This window comes from Neopelma chrysocephalum, unplaced genomic scaffold (genome assembly GCF_003984885.1).
Source record: "Neopelma chrysocephalum unplaced genomic scaffold, ASM398488v2 Primary Assembly neopelma1_23, whole genome shotgun sequence".
Taxonomy (NCBI): Eukaryota; Metazoa; Chordata; class Aves; order Passeriformes; family Pipridae; genus Neopelma; species Neopelma chrysocephalum.
The window spans coordinates 35,871,019-35,891,554 of NW_020897691.1; the positions used below are offsets into that span (position 1 = coordinate 35,871,019).

At 39.8% G+C, this 20,536-nt stretch overlaps 1 long non-coding RNA gene across 1 annotated transcript; it reads right to left on the reverse strand.

The window, feature by feature from the left end:
* Nucleotides 1-4,444: 4,444 nt before the first annotated feature.
* LOC113972518 lies at nt 4,445-20,351 on the reverse strand. Its single transcript, XR_003535930.1, has 3 exons — nt 19,383-20,351; nt 5,906-7,633; nt 4,445-5,220 (listed from the first exon to the last, which is right to left on the reverse strand). It is a non-coding gene; the product is annotated as an uncharacterized LOC113972518 (long non-coding RNA).
* Nucleotides 20,352-20,536: the final 185 nt, after the last annotated feature.

Sequence of the window (20,536 nt, forward strand, 5' to 3'; positions counted from 1 at the left end):
GGCCAGCATTGCAACATGCTGTGAAATGTTAATAGCCAGTGGAACATTAAAAAAAACCCCTGAAAATAGCCCCATTGTAGATTTAATAGGATTTTTCAGGTATGTGCAAGTCTAAATACGCTGGAGGTAGAGTAAGTACAATTTGCTAAAACCAATACTTCAACATGGTCTATTTTACCTTCATTTCCACAATATGAATACTTTAAAAGTATACCTCTTATTTTGAAAGCTGAGGTTGTTTTTGATGATAAAGCATGGACACAGAAACTGTGTTTTCATCATGTGAGGTAACATGGCTGTGGCATTGCTGGCTGCTGCAGCATCACTTAACCTTGTCCAGGCAGGACATACTGAGGAATCAGATTAGGCTATTGACAAAGAACTGCACAGATACATTTTCTTTTGCTATTCCCATGGTGTTTATGAATTCCTGTTTCTTTACTGCAAAAATCAGTCAGGCATCTTGGCATCAAATGACTGAACCTTATTTGTGCTACACCACTAGTTTAAAAGTGATCAGTCCTTCACACATTAGAAGGATTTGACACAGATTCAAGCAATGAAAATTTGTCCAAGATGTTTAATCTCTGTCATGTACAGGAGGTCAGTCAGTAACAAGACTATCATTAAGTGTACTCCGGAGTCATGCTAGAAAAATGACCTTTACAGTTTAGCATATGTTTAAACATAATCGACAGACAGGAAATAAGATAATCACACCCTATGGGGTCTTGCAGCTGCAAGACCAAAGCTGGGGTAAATTTGGAAGGCAGGCATATTTGGTAGTATAGACAGACTGTGAGAAGCAGATGAAACTGAAAGTATAAGAAACAGCATTTGGTGGGTGGGAGAGGTTTAAAAGCTCCAGTATTGCCTTTAATTGTCTTCTTTCATCACACCACTTTTTCAGGCAGTTCTTTTCTACCTTTCAGTTCTTCACTTACTGCTTCTGGAGCGAGCCCACACAAGGAGCTTTGTTCAGTAAGCTCTCAAATACTTTCTAATACTCTCCAGCTGTGATACAAGAATAAAATAATATTAGTAACTGTAAGAAGCAAATAAGGATCTCTTATTGTACAGCTGCAACCCTAAGACTACAAATATGTGCCAAAAGATGACCTACTGCCAAGCTAAATCCAGCCTGTTGTGTTTTATGGTACTGTAGTGTATTGACCAACAATCTTCCTCCTTCCTTGGCTTTCTGGTCATCTTTAGGATTGTGTTGAACAACAATTGGGTCTTGGATGTAACATCATTTTACTAGTGTGTTTATATATCATCTCACATTATGAAGACTTGGCTGTGACTGGATGCCAGGGTGTTATCAGTTTGCAAGTGATAGATGAATCAAACAAATGAAGTTGAACAACAAAGAATGGGTTCAAAGTGAAAACTAAGGATGTATGGTCACTAAAAGAAAATTTTCTAAGTTTATCATTTTTAGAAAATAATTGTTGTAAAATTCTCAGATATTGAGGTTTTGCCTTACATCAGGGGATATGAAAGGAAAAGCATTTATGAAGAAATGGTAGACTTCACTTCTGAAGCAGCTGTGCTTCAGAATTTGGCCCATTAAAATTTGACTACTGGCTAGCTAATCAAAATGGAATTTTGGAGTCATCAAGTTCAATAGAGAAATTCTCTCTTTGTACTCCGCCAGCAATGCCAAACACTAATAAGAAAATACTTGTTCTAGTTCCAGGAAGTTCTGTGGGGATCCTGATCCCTGAATGATATACAAATTCACTTTGTTAGGAGCAATGTTTTTCCAAGAAAAGGACACACTGCAAATTTGAACTGCAAATTAATGAGGAATCTAACAAAATAAAGCATAGATGTGCTGGTTCTGGCTGGGACAGAGTTAATTATATTCATAGGAGCTGGCACAGGCCTATGTTTTGGATTTATGCTGGAAACACTTTTGATAACACAGGGATGTTTTAGTTTCTGCTGAGCAGTGCTTACACAGCATTGAGACCTTTTCTGTTTCTCATCCCACCCCACCAGCGAGGAGGCTTGAGGTGTACGAGAAGTTTGGAGGGGACACAGCTGGGACAGCTGGCCCCAACTGACCACAGGGATATTCCATATTATAGGGCAACTTGCTCAACATGTAAAGTTGGGGGAAGAAGGAGAAAGGAGGGGATTCTTGGAATGATGGTGTTTGTCTTCCCAAGTCACTGTTAAGCATGGAGATGGCTGAACACTTGCCTACTTGTGGGAGGTGAGGAATGAATTTCTTGTTTTGCTTTGCACACGTGTGCCTTTTTCCTTCACCTGTTAAACTGTCTTTATCTCAACCCACGAGTTTTCTCACTTTTACCCTTCCCATTCTCTCCCCCGTTCCACCGTGGGGGAGTCAGTAAGTGGCTGTGTGGGGCTGAGTTGCTGGCTAGGGTTAATCCATGACAAAAGGAATTAAAAAAACCCCAATAACCCACTCCGCCTTCTTCTTACAGAGAACTATTAAAAGAATGAAAGCTGCATTACACACTGTAAATTAGTTTTATAAATCAGTCCAATAGTGAAATTTGAGAAAATAAATTAACCACTTACAGGCCATCATCACGCAGTATTTTTTAGAACTCATAGTAGAAAATAGAAACTCTGCATCCCATCTTTTGAAGGCCAGTACAACAACTCCAAGCCAGAATTGGAGTGTGCAACTGCACTTGTGATTACTCACTGTCACCTTCATTCTAGTTGAATGAGGACTGAAACCTTCCTCCGGCAACAGCTGACAGATGGAGATCCACTGGGTAATGGCAAATGATGCAAGCAGCACAGCCATTCCTTCCCCACTTCACTGTGCAAGATACCATGATTTCTACCCCATGCTTCCATCACCAAGCCTCTGTGATGGATACTCAGAGATGGAAGAGCCCTGAAGCAGGGCTCTTGTGGAAGAGAAATTCTTGAGGCCCTTGTGGTGGAAGAGAAATTCTGTGCTACATGGGCAGATATGGGTTTTGTGGATCTACTTTGAACAACAGGTGTCAAGTTATTGGTTAGTAAAATTACCACTGACTAAAGTCAGATAACAGCCAGAAAGGTCATAGTCTACAACACTGCTTGGATTCTTCATAATTTTATTTTGCAAGCAACAGACAATAAAATATCTTCACAAGTTTTAAACATGTGACAACAGCTGTTTAAATAATCTGTATTTTGGAAGATTGCTCCACCCCTTTTTCTATTGTCCATCCTCATCTTTCCCATCCGTGATTCAAAAATCATGAATTCATCCCCCAGATCATAACATCAGATCAAAGATTCTTCATGTTTATTATGTCTTTTAATGACTTCTTAAGCCTTTTCTCCAGAAGCACAAGGCCAGAGACACATTTTTCCTCAAATAAAACCTGAAAATTTCATGGAAGTCACTTGACCTTTTGAGCTGCTACATTAATAACTATGATAAATACAGAGTCAAATGCAGTCCCACTTGACCTTGCACATTGCTCCCCCATGAAGCAAGAAACTGCTGCTGAAAAGCCACAAGGCAAGGGACAGAACTGGAATCTGGGGTCAGAATGCTGCTGCCATGCTCCCAGTAACTTCCCTAATGCATGTTAATGTGAACTAATAAATAATTAGTCCAATTTTCAATGCAGCTTATATTTATTTTTCATATAGAACTTCTGACTTCCTTTTTTCCACTGTAGAAATTAGAAGTTCGCACTTAAAGAAAGGGAGTTCATTTATATCAAAATACAAACTGTTCCACAGTGGTAATTAGTGGTGTTTGGAAAATGGTCTAACCTGGAACGATCCCAGATCAAAACTGCAGAGCTAACATGCCTGTCCTTAAGGGTCTTTAAACTATGTTACTTTGTAAGGTGAAGATAAAACAAACATCACCAGACAGGTTTTCCCTCTAAATAGAAGGGACAAACATCATTACTTTATTTTGCAAGCAATAGACAATAAAATATCCTCTCAAGTTTTAAACATTCTCACTGCTGTGAATATTTGTAGTTAAAAGCAAAGGAAAGAAAGAACATGTGGTCTGGGAAAAATGAAAATAAGCCTTCATCTCAGTAATAAACCATTTAAAATATTTTGTGTGAAATTATGTTTTTTCATCCCTAGCACACAGGGTAGATGCAATAAACAAAAAAACCCTACTAAGACAGACAGCTAATTACAATATCATTGTGAGGCTCAGGGATTTAATTTAAGGTGGTCCTTGGGCTCATCTGGAATGTGCCACTTAATTACCTTCATAATTGCAGGTATACATGCTAAAAGATATCACCTGCTATACAACTTTTAAAGAAACGGTCAGACTGGTCAAACTTAGCTCTCCTATTACAGTGTCCCCTGAGATGTGGCTAAGCATCTGGAGATGATGCTGGACACTGCACTTGTATACTTTCTGATAATGGAGATAATTGTGTAATGGGTTATTCTCATGTAACAGTATAAAGTTACAAACTTTTCAGTGAGGAGTAATATGGCCTTGTATAAAGAAGAATTCACATGTATTTAAAAAATTACCTGTTTTTCAAAAGTTCTAGGTTCTTAGATTTACCACTGGACAGTATATACTGAAAGCTGGAGGGGGTTGCTGTATCCCATGCTTTTTTTTTCTGTATTTGAAGTACAGAAATTTCCTGCAAACATTTTCCCTTTAAATTTCTTATGATTTTACCTGGTGTCCAACAGTTTAAGGGTTGCAGTGAACAGGGCTATATCTGGCTGGCAACCAGTCACCAGCAGTGCTCCTCCAGTTTCAGCTCTAGGGCCAGTACTGTTCAATATATTTGTAATGTAATATATATTTTCTTACCCTAAAAATGTTTCTGTCCTGAAGTGGACAAGTAGATTTAGCCTTTTCAGATACTCTACAGTTTCATAGAAACAACATCTCCCATAACCTAGACTTGTTATGTCTGCCATTTTTCTGCAGTTGGCCAGGCTTTTTCTGCAGTTGACCAGTTCTGTGAAATTGTGTGAAATTCTATGAAGTTGTACAGTATCTGGAAAGGCTAAATCTGCCTGTTCACTTTAGGACAGCAACATTTGTTGTAAGAAAGATGTATGTTGATACTTTTAGTACGGTTTAAAACCTTTTCGTCTTCCATTATATTTTATTCCTGTTGTTTGAGGCTAAATATGATTTTAGTTGAAGTGGGTTTACCAGTCATCACACACTGCTAAGTGACAGTTTCCCAAAGAGATTGCCAAACCAGTTGGCTCTGTGGCTCAGTTTCTATACTGGTAAACTACTCGGAGGCAGGGCATTTAGTTTGGGTTTTAGCTTGCCACTATTCATATTGTTAAATTGTTTGACTGATACCTGACACGGCTTTGGCTCAGACCCCAGCACTAACCAGGAAGGATTTCCACTGGGCACCTTGGCAGGTTCTTACTGCAAGAATCACAAAACGCAGCCATGCAGCACAGAGACATCCACAGGCAGATATTATGAAGCTAATCACCAAGAGCAATTTTTTTTGTGAGTTTTACTTGTTTTTACCCAAAATCCTTGGGGTGAAATTGTGACTCCATTGATCTGAAAGACTTTCTGGGGATTTTAGTGAGACCAGGATTCAGCTGGTGGACCTGGAGACATTTCAACTCATAGTTGCAACATACTCCATGCTTCTTATGTCTGCATGGAGCCTGAGTGTCTGTGCAGTGTGAAACTTCTGCAGTCTGTGATACTGGGCATCTGCCCTGGAGCACAGAGATTTGACTAAAGATGACCAGGCCTCAGACACAACAAAAAATGTTCCTTCCATTCCTTGTATCTTTCCGCATTTCAAAGGAATTTATGGTATTTTTCATTTCCTACCCCCAGAGGAGTATGGCCTGCTGAGCAATAATTCCGTTTTGGTAACTCATCCTAGCAATTTCCAGTAGCAGCATTTCTTGTGTAGTCATATCTATACCGAAGTACAGAATTATCTAAATCCACCATATTTTAAATAATTTCAATTATGATGCTGTCAGTTTTTATAATGGATGGTAGCACAGAAAAACAATAGTCCATCAGTGTACCAGTGTAAAAAATTAGTTGTGATAGGGTGAAAAATTGAGCATTTTTCCCTATGATTTAAGACATTGGAGACAAGGTTTTTCATATGAAAAGTAAAATTTCACCCATAAATCAGTAAAAGCAGCTTTTAGAGATGTGCTCTATACTTTCATTAATAACACTTTTTTAGACTGGTTGAGTCTCTTTCTGTTTTGTAATTAACTTATCAAGGAGTAATGGTCTAATTTTAAAAAGCTGACTGGATGACAGAAATACTATTTGTTCTAAATTGAAAATATTTCAGCATCTGCCAAGATTAGATTTCTTTAAATTACCCTTTAAAAACATTGATTTCTAATACCGTATTTCCTTTTCTCAATAAAATAGAAATATATGTTCAGAGGAAGCTGTTCTTAAGGAGGCATTGCTGAGAAACAAAGCCATTCCAGTAATATTAATCCCTCTCCAATGAGCTGCCAAAAATAAAGTCTCTATTTAATGCTACAAGTTTGGTGGGTAGTCATTTTTTATTATCCACCAGACTGAGAATCTGAAATTAAATGTTTAGCAATATTTGTATAAATGAAGAAGCCCCCAGCTCTATACTTTGACATAACTAGGACACTCGAACATAATAACTTTCTCAAGATTAATTCTCCTCCAAATTAATGCCTGATAAAAACATATGGCATGGTGTTTACCAGGAGAAAGAGCTCTGGTCTCATACATTAGCTTGTTGCATTCATGGCATAAGACCAATGCCACCTGAATGATGCAAAATAATGCCCTTTGGATATTTCATAGCTGTTAATCAAAGCAATATCGAGTTAGATGTAACATCTAAAATATCCTTTACCTGTGCTAACCTCAAATTATGTGGTTGATATTAGAACCCTCAATAAAGTCATTTACTCTGTTTGGAAAGTAGAATTTAAAAAGTCTGTACTTGGCCAGACCAAAGGTATTTGTAGCTCGATTCCCTTTTCACCACAGTGGCGAATTGTGGGTGCTTATGAAAAGCTCATTAGACATAGATTGATTCTTTCCAGGGCATATCCTGTAGCTCCCAATAATTCCAAGCTGGAGATTTCTTTCTAGACCGCTGCATAATAGTCTTCAATAGGCTTGTCTCTAAGATTATTCTGATTCCTTTTTTAACCCATTCCCATTTTTATTACCATACTATGTATATTCTACATTCAGTTCTCCATTGTGGGAAAAATTACTTCCTTGTGTTTTGAATCTGCCAAACAAAAATTTTACAGACTTCCATTCAGTTCTCTTATTGTGAGAAGCTGTACGTGACTGTTCCCTATCTGCCCTAACACCCCTCATCATTTTATAGATTTCTTCCATAGTATCCCCTCACATACCCTTTCTCCAAATAGAAACATCTTGGTCTGTTTACTTTTCACTTACTATCTCCTCAGATGGATAGGTTTCACAACTTTGATCATTCCTTTTGCTCCTCCTTGTAACCTAGAAAAATACAAGATAGAGAAAAGTAGAGTGCTATACCAGTGTTTTCCTGTGTAATCTCGGTTTCCTTCCTTGTGGTTTACCTTTGAACTGTGACTATTTTAATCAAACTGGTCAAAATGATTCCATGGCCTCTTTCTTGAATGGTAGTGATGTTCAGAAAACGTTAGCCTGTATGGAAAAGTTAGGATTTGTTTAAGTTAACCTAATTTTGCTAGCTTTTTTCTCAGTCAGCAATTTGTAGTGTTCTTCTGCAATACTTTACAGCTGGCTTTTGATTTTAGTATCCCAAAGAACTTAGTGTCATCAGTAAGCCTCATCACTGTATCATATTCTTCACCTTTTCAGCATCACTTAGTAATAAAAGACCAATAATAGTGAAATTGTAACAAATCTTTGTTGTGAAATCAGTTGTATTTTTATCCACTGCTGCACAGCTTTTAAACAGTTACCAAGCCACAGATTTTGTCTCTTGCTTCATCAGAAACTTAATTTTTTATGAGCCTTTACTGAGGGGCCTGGTCAAAAGTGTTTTGAAAACCAAACTGGACCCCTCTCAGCTCCTTGTTTGCTTTCATTCACTCATCATAAAGGACTCCAATAGATTTTTGGAGTACAATTTCCATCTCATAAAGCTATATTGACTCTTCTTATAGTAGCCACTTACTGCAACACTAGTTCCAGTTTTGATTACAGTTTTAGTTTATTTTCTTGGTACAGAAATCAGCCATACTGGCTTATGTTTACCAAAAATATCCCAAAGCCTCCATCTTCAATTCTTCTGTTACCCAAGCCAATTCAAGTGGCACACCACAAAAATCAACACAGCAATTTCATATTTCAGCTATGCTGGAATTCAGGAATAGATACTGTCAAGTCCTGGCAATTTGCACAATTCAATTTTATCAATCTGTTCTAAGAGCTTTTTTAGTGAGAGATTTTAACAAGTTATCTGCATTTCTGCTAAAGATACGGACAACCTTATGTCCTGCCCCTGCTCCCTTGCTGTGTGTTGGTACTGGCTTTCATGGTGCTATATAGTCAAGGAAGGGACCTGCCTAAGCAGAAAACAAACACTATCCCCTCTCCAAATCAGCTGGTTTTTGCCAAATAGGGTGGCTGATCTGTCTGTATCTAACTGTAGGACCACTTCTGCTGTTGGCAGGTGTGGGGCATAGGGGAAGGATACAGCAAAACAGACTGAGACCAGCCTAGGCTAATTGTGAAACTGCATCCTGATACTTGAGCCTGAGGCAGTTTGCTATCATTATCATTTTACTCATTTATGTGCATGAGGGATTTCCACAAAAACCCACGCCAGCATAAGATTTAATGATACTGTTGAGAAAGGAGATGGAGTGACCGTCTCTGAGAGTGTAGGAAGGCTCTCTCATCAGCAACATGACATATAGAGAATGGCTCCTTTTGCCATCATGGGTACAAAAGAAATACATTTATTGAAGAGCTGAGACAAGCGGGAACTCTGCCCATTCAACTACCAATTCAAGTAAGATCAGATGAGACATTTTGAGTGGGACTTTTTTTCTCAGCATCTTCCTGAAATCCAGAATGAGAACTGAAATTCACCTTAGCAGAGCTTTCAGGGGTTGTGTGTATACAGAGAATAGGCATTCGAACAAAAGTCTCCTTCTACTTTGTAAATGTTTCTGTGATTTCAGTTATGAAAAGAAACACTACTCTTCCCACCTGCCTACAAAGGGGTTCTGCATTAGGACTATCTGTAAATATCGGTTCATCTCTCATTTCTTCTTCTTATAGGTGTATATATATATACCTTTCCTTTAAATCACATATGCAAACATTTATACTTCTAAATTATATGAATAGAAGTGTGAGTGATGCTTGCAGAGAGGGAACACTTTTGAGTATACTAAAAAAACTTTTTTGATGGACAGTAATGGGAGTACACAAAAATATAAGGGGTTTTCATTGGGAAAACAAGCCCATATACATGTGGGCTGTAGCATACCTCAGCCAGATGGAGTGTTGTAGATCATCTTAAATGTGCAGTAACACGCAATAAGGTTTTAATGGAGTCTCAGATTCCTCCACACACAGAGCTCTTCTCATCTTTTAGGGTTGTCAATATCAGGCCCTGATGCAGCTCAGCTGCCCACAGTTGGGCTGTGTCCTTTGGGCTTGCAGGATACTAGAAAGTCATAGTTCAGTAGAAAGAAGGTTCATGAGAAAGCTCATCAGATCTACTGCTAGTAATGTTCTTAATTTGGGAAAGCACTAAATGGAGTGGGACTTGGTCAGAAGTAAATATTTAATTTCTGTATCCTGCCTTGTTATTCCCACGGTACATCCAGAGATCTGTGTTATGATTTTTGTCCCTAGTTCAGAAAGAATGGTGTTCCTGAGCTGAGGGAATAAAGGACAAACACTGCTCAAATTCCACATTCCTATCAGGTCTAGGGATGAAAATTCCCGTAATCTGCTTTCTCAGTTTTGTTAATGCTCTTTCATCTTCAAATGCATCGTTAAATTTCTTAAATCGTGAAAATACATTCAACAGTCATGATTCAAAAACATTTTGCATTTTTTGGGAGGGGGAGGGCCAACTTGGACTTTTGTGATGGTACAGACAGATGGTGTCCTTTAAGAATCTGGTGAGATTATACAGCTTAGAAAATCTATTACTTTAAGTATCTAAAAGAATACAGAGTTGCTGAGGTTTTGAAACTGCTCTGTCCTAATATCACAGCATTCTTGCAGTGAAGGTTGATCCAGTCTATGATCTTGTAGTGTGGGTCCATATAAATACTAAAAGTGTAGAATATTGGTTTTACAAACAAGAAGAAGGATTCCATGGCAATTTGAGCAATGGAGAAACAATTTTGTGGATAGAATCCCAAATCACTGACATTTTACATTTCCTCTCAGGAATATTGCACTAAAATCTCCTAAAGTAATCCCTAAAACCACATGGTGTTTTTAAATGAATACATGAATAAAATAAAAAAAAAAAATCTGTATTTCTGTAACACCTAGGAATTCCAGTCATGAATGAAAAGCCAATCGTAATAGAAATTACTCTAGATACAAAGCAATATGACAATGTTCTTGATCACAGAGATTTTGCAATTTAATTATTAGGAAAAAGAGAAGTAGATGCAGAGAGGTGTGGCTACTATAGTGAGTGTAAATCCCAGAATCCCTGCAACTAAACTCTGGCCATGACAAGCCTATCCTGACAGATAGTTTTGGAGAGTGACTGAAAGAAGGATAACATTTAAAGTGGCCTACCTTACATGTTTGTAAAGGACAATTCAGACTTCAAGACTAGTGAGGAAGAAAGAATTTTGAAGCATGAGTTGAAACTCAGATAGACAAAGTATTATGGAAGAATTACCTGAGTAAAGATAGGAACCAACTTCCTTGAAAACCAGGAGAGAGAACAAAGAGCTTCTCCAACGCCTTCTCCAATCTTTCATTAATAAAGCTATGGGATGAGACAAGTCCAGATAAGTTTCAATTTTTCAAGAAGACTGAACTATTTTAGGGATAACTGAGGGAAAGAACCATCTAGTTTTACACACTGCATGGATATTAGGACCCTGAGAAGACCAAAGGTAATACATGAATGAAGAGCTGATTTGTCAATTAAGTCAGGATAACTTGCAAGAAACACATACAGCTGTGGCTTATTTATGCTAGGAGACAGAGGACATTATCAATGAGGTGGATAGGTCAACTGGCCAAGATTTTAATTTGGATAGAAAACAGATCTGGAATGAAGAGAAAAATGTCTTATTCCATCCATGTACATTCAGTTAGGAACTAAATGTTGCCCATCTAAACTAGATGCAAAGCTGCGTAAATGTAGCCTCTATATACACCTAAAGGTGTTGAGACAAAAGAGGCTAGTGTGCCTATCAGGTCTCTTTCCACTGAGCTGTGATCCTGATGTATTCAATAGCCACACCTGCCTGACCAGCACTGCACTAGGAACCAGACTTAGAAAGGAAAGAGTAGAAACTGGGAGAGGAGCTTGGAGAGAGTGTACAGGAATTACCTACCATTAATTGGTCCCGGTTTAGAAACCTACAAGGCAGTCTTGAACTGACACGAGAGACTTCAGCATCTTGTGGTTTAGGTCAGGGCGGGCTAAATGCAAACATTCATTATTATGCAATAACTGGATATGTGGGAAGGAGTGTGGCTATTCATCACCTCTGTTAAAGGGTGATTAATAATGCAAAGGACACTACAAAGTTACAGAAGAATGGCTATCTCTACTTCCCCTTTCCTTGCTGCCAGGACCAGTGGTTGTCAGTAATCAGGAGGAGTAACATTAATTGTGCTGGTTCCACCTACACAAGCTTGGTCCCAGATGTCTCTGAAGGCAGGGCTCTGCTACTTCCCTTCAGATTGAGGTAGATGAGTTTTACGAGGTAGAGAGCACCATTCAGTTTAGCTGATCTTTACTGGTTGGTGGTCTATTCTAAAGTGTTGCTTGATGATGGGTATAACATGGGCAAGTATTCTTGTATTAGGTTAGTTCTGCTACTTCTACCAATCATGTTTTCTTAATAACACTTGCCTGATTTTGCTTTACCTGACAAAAGATACATCTCTGACAACTACATAGCAAAACAATGAAGATTGAACTGGGAGCTTCTGACATCAGTGTGACTACTTGAATGACATCAGCTCACTAGAGGCAGCTGAAGACTGTGAAGGATTTTGCCTATGACTTGGGAGACAGAACCTGCTGCTCTGGCCTAAATAATCCTCACCCACCTTCTGCCCCCTCTTTGTTCTGTAACAGAAGACACACCAGCATTGTTTTCTTTTCAGCAGAGAATAATTAGAGGCCACAACAAAGCCACAAGGAGGGTTTTTTTCTAGGTAGAATAGACTTGATAGAGGAAGACAGCTATAAGGTGGGAAGGAGACAGTTGTGGACTTTGGACAAAAGTTGCAAACTCCTAAGAACATGAGGATCCACCCCTGGGGAGGGAAAGATGGGAACAGGTTGAGAGGAGGGAAAGAAACTGAGTACAGCCTCCCCTGCCTTGCCAGGTCTGCTACAGATCCATGACACCCTGCTGACTTCTCCCAGACTCCCTCCCCATCCCTACAAACATCTCCCAGGTGTCTCACAAATACCTTCTGAGACTTCCCTTACTGTTCTCAGGAATCTGCTCCACTGCCACAAAAGCTGAAAAATGGTAACTGCTGCCAAGGAGCATTAAGCTGCAAATTCCTAACAGCATTCCAGCCTGGAGCCTTGCCCTAGGCAAATAGGTCTGAAGAGCTTTAACCCAAGCTCACTCCCAAACAAGAAACACTATTGTTTGACAGCTGTAAACCAAGCATACTATGGCTCTCCTCTACTATGCCTTGTCCTCTCCTGCTGGCCGCATACCAGATTATGAGGGATCTCAGGCATCAGCATCTACAGATCCCAGCAGCTGAACTGCCTTTATTGCTTGTCTCTACATTGCAGTACAGCTTGCACATTACTTCTAGAAATACCACAGATAAAAGAATTAGATAAACAGATCTGCCATGCTAAGCAAAGAACACTGTTACACTCCTCAGCTTCCCACAGGTCCTTCCATCCCTAGGTAACATCTTAAACTATACCCTAATGGTACACCTCTGTTCCATCTTTACACTCCGTGCTTGTTCACTTCTGCTTCTCTCTGTTGCTTTCTGCTCTTCTCCTCCCCTATGAATCCTCTTGCATCTTCCAGCAGTTGCTGTGTCCATTCCAGTGCTGTATGCCAGTCAGGTTCCCTTCTCCAGAGCCCTTCAAATAACCTCAAAATTACCAGGAAACAGCACTATGTAGTCATAACAAACAGAAGGTAGATAGTAAGATGCTACCAAGTGTTCCATACTGGGTTGTTTGGCAATCACACAAAGCCAGAGACTCTGCCGCAGCTCAGTCCCTTCAGCATTTGAATTCTGCCTGATCAACAGCATGTGACACAAGTTTATATATGATACTGCAGCTAGTATGAAGTGTCTCACAAGATTTTCCAGCAACACGCTTCTCCACATACCCAACCAGCTTGTTTTGCTGTGTATGTATTTTTCCCACCCACACTTACAACCGGTTTATCTCTCTCCAACATCCTATCATAGTTGGTTTACTGATAAATTAAATTTACCTAAATTAATCTGAAGACCAACACGCACCCTCAGCTCTCTGCAGCAGATCACAACTTCTTCTTGGTTCTTATTTTTTAAGGATGTCATACAGCATTGCACCTCTTTTTCTGAGCAGCAGCTGACTTGCCACTTGATTAAACAGTCCTTGTTTGGCTTACACTGAAAAGCATCATGTGAGATTCAGGAAAGTTATTAGTGGGACCAGTTTTTTTTTTACTGTCTCCTGCAGCCTAGATTGTCACATTCTTTAATGACATCTTTATAAATCCTGTCTACTTTGGTGCTGTATGTAACCTACCAGGTATTGAATGCAACATACAAAAGCAAGATACCAAAGCACTTGTGATACCAGTCTGCCCATAATGACCTGTTTTCTCTTTGTTTTCCTTTTTTGATGCGGGTATTTGGATAACTTAGAAATTAAAATTAGATCCTGCTCTAAGTGACCATTCTTACCAACAGAATGAAAAGGGTACTCCTTATCCTTTCTACTACTGCGTGCTTTGCTGTCTCATGAGCACATCTCCTTTAATTTATCTGTTATAAATCCCAGTTGGTGTATTCATTATGGACTAGGGATTGTGCAAATGAGTTATGATTCCCTTGGAAAAACAAAACCAAAACAGGACACCAACCTTAGATAAGTAATGCTGGATTCACTCCAGGGGCTTCTGCTCTGTGTTAGGACAAGTTAACCCAGTAGCTGCTTGGTGTTCTGTATTGCTCAGGACTAGAAGCTGTGAGTGCTCCTTCTTGCCAGTGTTGCCTCGTGAGTGGTTGATGACTCCATTTTGGTCCTTAAATTTGATATGTACTTCTCCTGTATGCTAAATTTTATGAATTGAAAAGCACTGTGTGACTTACAACTCCTAACAGAATAATTATTCAAAGGATGCAAGAGAAGTTGAGGTAGAAAGTATGTGTACCAGAACAAAGATGTACATTTTTTATCTTTGAAATCAAAGACCTAAGGAAATAGCACTAGAGATATTTTTCTCTGTTTACTCGGGAGTCAGACACGATTTCAGTTCTTGTGTTAAAATTATCCCTTTCCTTACTACAAACCACGAATTCCAGAGAAACCGGAGGAGCATTTTAAGTGGTTATAGAAAGTAAAACAGTCTCATGCAAGCATGGCAGAGAGTATAAATCAACTCTGAAAACCATGGAAGAGGATGTGTCATGATTCCACTCTCATCCAGTGAGATCTGTCATCTAATAAGTGAGAATTGTTGTCTGAGGGTGCTGAAAGTCTGATTTGCTCAGTAAGTCCTTCTCTATCCTGTAATTAGCCAGCCATTAGGAATGAGGTGGACAACAATGATCTCTGCTGTTTTGCATTCTTAGCTGGAAATAGCCCTGCACTGAGCTCAGTAAGCTTTCATGTATGCTAAAGATGCAGCTGTCCTTATGAAGCCATTCCACATAGGATTAAAACAGTGTCACAAAAATGGCAGGTGTCTGCATATGCTCAGATGATGAAGAGGTGATGAGTGGTTTACATGGATTTGCTTTTTTGGAGCACGGCGCTTAACCCCCACCTAGATCATTCGCTAGGACCAATACATACGCATACCTATAGGATCTAAGCTTTATCACAGGTATTTTAGGCAAGAATTTATATTAAATGTCATGCTGGTATTTACTGTAAGAGTCACCTCTGGACTTAAATTTTATGCTAGCTATTGAATAGTCTTTTTTTCTGGATTGTGAGGAGAAAAAGGCAACACTGAAAAGTGACAGATAACTTTTAAAACCAAAAATAATCCACAAACTGGGCAATTCAGCGGACAAGCTTCCCCCTCCATTATAGAGGATTGTAAAAGGACGTTCCTCTTAAGTTCCCTGCCCTTTATGGAAAATTATGCAGAAATTAATATTACGTAGTGACATGATATCACGTCACACTATACTTCATCCCAAACCTAAGAGTAGTTGCCCAAACAAGCCAATATTTAAAAAATAGACTTTGTCTTATATGTAAAGATGTTTCATGAAAGAATAAAGTAAAATTTCACACTGCCTTAGGAACATTGTACATAGGAAATACTGCATCAAATTCCTCCTTATGCTATTTTGAACACATTCTTACACCCTTCTTTGGTGTCCTCTGCCTTTTGATATGTGCTCCCAAGCTACTAACAAAGTATCAAGATGCTAGTCATTCAGCTTTATCACAACAGGAAAGCTACAGTTCAACAGCATTTTAGAAATATCAATAAATAACATGAAAAAACCCCCTCTAAATCTCAGTGATGGTAAATAAACCCTCCAGTCTTCATAAACAGATTGGTTTGTTCTATTCTGCTCCTTTAATTTCAGCACACATGAGTTCCCCATACTTGAATTGCAAATGAGTGGCACAAATGTTAAAAAATGTTTCTGCGTGTTATTTTCATTGGCATCAGTCTCGGCAGTGTTTTGGAGATGGAAGAGTTTTTGCAAGCCACAGCAGGGCTGCAAGGAAACACGTATTTCCCCAGTTGGATTGCCAGAATGGAGAATTAGTTTTATTCAAGCCCTTCATTTTTTCCCTGCAATCCTGGTTGGCTTGACTAGGGATCTGGCCCTTAACAGACCACCAAGTACCACTGCAACCTCTTTATACTCCCTGCTGGTCATCAGCATCCTCCGTGTTTGTCTCCAGCAAGCTGGAAGAGACTTTTCTAAAGGCTGCACAGGATGCTTGTTGCAAGTGCTAACCAGGCAACACTGTGGAAGAAACTGATGTGGGCAAAACATACACCTGAGCCCCAGTGCATTCAGAGACAGTATGTGCAGGTAATGGCTTTCTGTATAAAATAGCTCAGAAAACAAACTGGGTTGGCCACCTAAGCAGGGCTGTGAAATTAAGAAGATGACTGGTTAGACATCTGAACTACTGCTGCTACACCAGAGGAGAAAACTGGGAGGTTAGCTTATGCTCTTTGAGAACTTTTATGTGTTGTAGGCACATTTGGTTAATCAACGTTTGCCTGTATTCTGTAATATAGGGAAATTTCTTCAGGCTGACCAGCCCAAGACTGCATCTTTTGCCACACTAAAGCCTCCCACTGACTGCCAGGAGGGCCTTAGGTCCAACACATGAATATTGAAGCATTTTTTTCCTTCAGGAATTATGCTGCCAATTGAAGTGCTAAGGATACAAAGCCATCTCAGAATTCAAAGTTTGTCTTGAAAACAGGACAAAACAACTTTCTAGGAAAACAGATGTGACAGCTACCATGCTGTGTTGCTTTCTGAGGCCTACTGGTATAGCCTAAAACCCCTGAGATGTACAAAAATACCTACAGTAGAGCCAAGGCCACACTTCTGACACAACCTACTCTTCAAAGAGCCTAAAAAACCCAGATCTGATCATCAAAACAAATTAAAAGGTGATCTTATCCTTCATTCCATGAAAAAAAAAATCATTTGTAACTCCATTTCTGTGAGGAAAAGGTTAAATCTGAACAGCTTCTTGTGCCAAATTCTTAATTTTAAACACAATTAGTGTCCATTGGTATCTAAGACTAATTCACGCACCAGCAGCTGCAGCAATGATTTATTTTTTTTCTGCCTAAGAAAAAAATACACTGAAATGTGGAATAAGGCTATGTCAAAGGTAAAATAAACAAACCATAATAGCCAGTGCCTGCCAAGAAAATAAGATCCAGCCCTGCAATCCTTCGTACTGTTGAACCCCTCAGTCTCTGGTTTTCACATTTTCAGCTTGTACAGATTTCTTTCCTTGTGAACTCAAATGTCTGCTGGGACTGGGAGTAGAAGAAAAGTTACAGTTAAACCCTTCTGTCCAACCCCATTCCTTGAATAATCAGAAGTAAAAGAAGTAAACTAATAAGTCTCTCTCTTCCAGCAGTCAGAGTATTACAAAATAAATTGTGGTTAATCTATAGCAACAGAACCATCCATTTCTTCCAGGCATATGAAATATAAAATATGCAGTAACGCTCAAAGCACTTGCTAATTATTTAACAGAGGGATTTTCCACACAAAACACATTTAAAAATTGAAAAGCTTCACTAGTCCTGACCAGAACATTTAAAAGAAAATTTTTATCAGTGATATTTTAAATCAGAGGACTGCAGTAACCTCCTCTTGTAGCCTGAATTCAGCTGATTCCTACACAGTGTTATAGACCCTTCTGCAAAACGACAGTATTACATATCACTAGTATGAAGCAGGAATGATTTTTAAAGATTGGCCAGGATGAAACAGAGTTGAGACTAGGAGGAGATTTCCAGAGGAGTTCTGCCTTGTCTGAGCTTCAGTTATTCACATGCCTCCTAGTTTTTCTGCACCTCAGTTTATTCAGCTTTAACTGCAATCTTTGTAGACCCTGTAAAACTCTGAAGCTGAGCTGCTGCAACACACCATGATTTCCAGTGAGTATCATTTACAGTAATATTTTATTGCTCATCATCCAACATCCTCTTTCCTTAAACATCCTAAAATTTGGGATTTGTTCTTTTTTTTCTGTTTCAATGGAGCTGCGCCCAGCTGACCCTATCTTTCTCTTCAGAGCTGACGTCACCACTTCAGCATCATCCATCCATCTTCCTCTGCAGTGCATCCTCCTTTCCCAGGGCTGCAAATTTCACCTGCCATTAATTTTGTTCATTCAGCACAGTTGTTTACAAGAAAAAAAATAAGACTTTGAGGAAATGTTGGCATAACTACTAGCCTTGTTTCTCCAGACCTTTCTTAAGCAGATGTGTAGAACAAAGTGAGGAGGGGTCAGGAATTGCAGTCTCCCAGGGTCATATGAAGAGAATTAGAAAAAACTACTGATGATCAAAAATTGGACAGATTACAAGTTTAGTTAACCTTAAATAAAAAAAAAATAAAAAAAAAGAAGACCAGAGGTATACATGCCGATAGTCTTCAAAAGCATAAATTCTGTGGTGAAAAGGAAAGGAACAACCTGTTCTCTAAATGGATAGGGCAAGAAGTAATGGGGTTAAACTGCACATAAGGAGTTTCTAATTGGAGGCAGTGGAAGACTGTCCTAGCCTAAGGAAAGCAGAGCACTCAAAGGGATGCCTGGGGAGGTTATAAAATTTCATCCCTTATTTGCATAATTTGGATATTTACCAGGAAAAAGATGGGGAGATTGGATCCTGCTTTATGGTAGTGAAATTGTGGGATGGACCATATAAACTCTTCACATTCCTTTCTGTTCCAGTAAGTTTATGCCATAACTGTGAAGTCCAAAAAGATCCAGTAAGTCCAAAAAGATCCAGCCCTAACAGTAAGGGCTTTTCATCCTTCCTTGGGGGTACCACCTCTCTCCCTACTTCAGCTGTAATTGTCAAGTCCTGGGTCAAACCTGGCTTCTCATACCAACTGGGACTCTGAATTTATGAAGCTTCATCATGAAACAACATGGGCTGTGTGCTCCCGCTTTCCTGTTTGGGAAGCTGTTGAGATCTTCAGTCCTCTAGATGTCAGAAGCCTTTTTGCTCCTGGCTTCCTGTCCCAATTTCCTCATGATAAATCTCTGGCACCAACAATGTTCAGCTCAGTGACCTCCTGTGTATTCAGTTTACCACATCACAGAATTGCTTTTAGGGAATCACTTCCACATGTCACCTCACCATATGCTCTTCTGCAGCCACAGAGCTGAACACACATCCTTAGACAACCAAAATGCATGTAGTTATATAGGCCAAAAAAATCTATAGTCACAGCACACATACATCTGCAGAGAACTGAGAAAATCTTGCAGTCTCTTACCTGATGTTTATGGGTCTTCCCATTATAAGTGACATACCTTTGTGTAAAGGAAGATGCTTGTGTTTTGGTCACATGATGGATCAGTTTGGGTCACATGATACGGAAAGAACTGTGCAACCATCAGGGTACTGGGTGTTGGACTGCAGGCAGGATGATTACATGCCTCAGGTCAAACAACTCAACTTTAATCCCACTTTTCAGCCATTATTAGGCTACCAGATGAGCTCCAGGACAGGTCTACAGCATATTGAAGCGCAGCGCAATTTACCTTTTCTGCCAAGACAAACCAGAGCATTTTGATCTTGGCTGCTGCTTCTTCTTCTGTTGTAACCTAGCACCATTTCAGCTCCATCTGTGATTGCTGTGCTGGGAAGACAATAGAAAACAGAACATTTGTGATGAGTAGCATCTGTGAGGTTTTAGTATCTAAAAGCCTTCCCTGAGACCCACAGAACAGGACCCACCATGACCAGAATCAGAAATGGAAGAGGAAAATCAGTCAGGTGGCTATAGCTACTGTTGGTGTGCTTCATAGCCCAAACACGCACCTTTAAACCACTTCAGGATTTCCCACCTGTGGCAGTCCTTCAGGATCAAAACCTGAGGCAACTTCAGGCGACCCTGGGACACCAAGGGGCAAGTTGTGTGCCTTCAAAGTATGAAATTCACAGAAGGAATTAGGTTGGAAAAGACCTCTGAGGTCCTTGAGTCCAACCTATGACCTAATACCACCCTGTCAACTAGACCATGGCACCAAGTGCCACATCCAGCCTTTCCACCAGGGACAGTGACTCCACCACCTCCCTGGGTAGTCCATTCCGATGTCTAATCGCCCTTTATGTGAAGAAGTTCCTCCTGTTGTCCAACCTGAACCTCCCCTGCTGCAGCTTAAGACTGTCCTCTTGTCGTGTCACTGGTTGCCCGGGAGAAGAGACTGACCCCCACCCGGCTACAACCTCCTTTCAGGGTGTTGTAGAGAGTGATAAGGTCGCCCCTGAGCCTTCTCTTCTCCCAGCTCCCTTAGCTGCTCCTCATAAGACTGGTGTTCCAGACTTCACCAGCTCCATTGCCCTTCTCTGGACTCGTTCCAGCAACTCAGTGCCCTCCCTGAATTGAGGGGCAATGTCACCGAGCCTGTGGGAAGGCACGGCGTGCAAATAAAGAACAGTGAAGGTATCTCTCCCCCTGAAC